Genomic DNA, 1,591 nt, shown 5'->3' with positions numbered 1-1,591 from the left:
GGGGGGGGGGGGGGGGGGGGGGGGGGGGGGGGGGGGGGGGGGGGGGGGGGGGGGGGGGGGGGGGGGGGGGGGGGGGGGGGGGGGGGGGGGGGGGGGGGGGGGGGGGGGGGGGGGGGGGGGGGGGGGGGGGGGGGGGGGGGGGTGGGTGCCCGCATTTCATTCGTGTTGTGTGTTGTGATGGGGGTTTTTGGTTTTTGTTTGTTTTTTTGTTTTTTTTTGTTTTTTTTTTGGTTTGTTAGCGGAATGTATGGTTTGTCAATGTGATCAAAATCATTGGAAACACTATTCTATGGCTCTCCAAGAGGTGTTGCATCCATCGCCTTACATTCTCATTGGCTTTTATTGACTCGAATCCAAAATTGAGCAATAAATGTTGAATTCTTTTCAAATCATAAATATATGTATCTAAAGATGTAAACAATCGAACATTTTGCATGAAATCTAAATATTTATCAATTAAAAATGGTCCAAGTAAAGGGTTGAAAGCATATGCACTTATACACTTATCAGTTATTACAGTGAAGATTTATTTGTAATCAAGCTCTTTCTTGGATTGTGAATGTATTTGAGTGGTCAAGATTTGGAATGCTCAATAGATATTTTATTCTCATTTGCTCAATAGATATTTTATTCTCATTAGCCCATTACACTTGTTATATTATATTCCATCAGATTATCCAAAGAAAGGTTTGCTTGAAGTTCTACCCATCAGATTACATTACATGGCCCATCAGATTGTTCACTGGGTCGCGTCCTTTCATTTATATATTATTAGTAGAGTTAATTCCAGTTTTAATTCTAGATGTCCACTTTTAATTTTTTTTTTTTTTTTTATCATAACATCCTTATTTGATCTTAGTATTATTATGGCATAACTATTTTTTTTGTTCTCTGTCAAACAAAATCGTTAAAATGTCGTTAAATACAAGGACATTTAAATCTTTTTTTAATACAAAGTAAGTTGACCTACTATATTTCTTATGTTTATTTTTTGAAAAAAATCATAACTAAAAATCGAAATGTCATTATATTTAACCATATTTAAACTGTTTTGTTGATAAAGGGCAAAAAATATCATGTCATACTAGGATCAAAAGTAAATATTATAATTTAAAAAAAAAATTAAAAGTATAATGTCACCCTATAAATCTAGGACCAAAAATAAAATTAATTCTTATTAGTACATCCCAATTATTATTTGAGGATGCATGCATATATATATATATATGACAACTGTAGGTCCTCATCGTTTTCCTCTCCAAGAGAAGCATATGAACACAGGTATAGGGAGCACCAGCTGTCTTCTGCTTCCGGCTGGTTTCACCATTTTTATGATAATGCAAGCAATCACCATAATCTATAACCATTATGTGCAAGTCAGATGAATACTAAAAAATTAATAATCAACATTATATTAAAAGCTGTTGTATATAATAATCAAGGTTATAATAATGGAATAATACACATATGTTTCAATTCGTAACTCAACAAGTCAGCAGATAGATATGCTAATTGGTTCGCTCGCAGGTGGTCGGATTGTAGAGTGCGACCAGTAATGGACCCTAGAATTAGCTGGCAACTGAAGAATAGC

Source organism: Ipomoea triloba, chromosome 12 (genome assembly GCF_003576645.1).
Source record: "Ipomoea triloba cultivar NCNSP0323 chromosome 12, ASM357664v1".
In the NCBI taxonomy this organism is placed as follows: domain Eukaryota; kingdom Viridiplantae; phylum Streptophyta; class Magnoliopsida; order Solanales; family Convolvulaceae; genus Ipomoea; species Ipomoea triloba.
The sequence above is the reverse complement of the archived record's forward strand: the minus strand, read 5'-3'. Positions refer to the sequence as shown.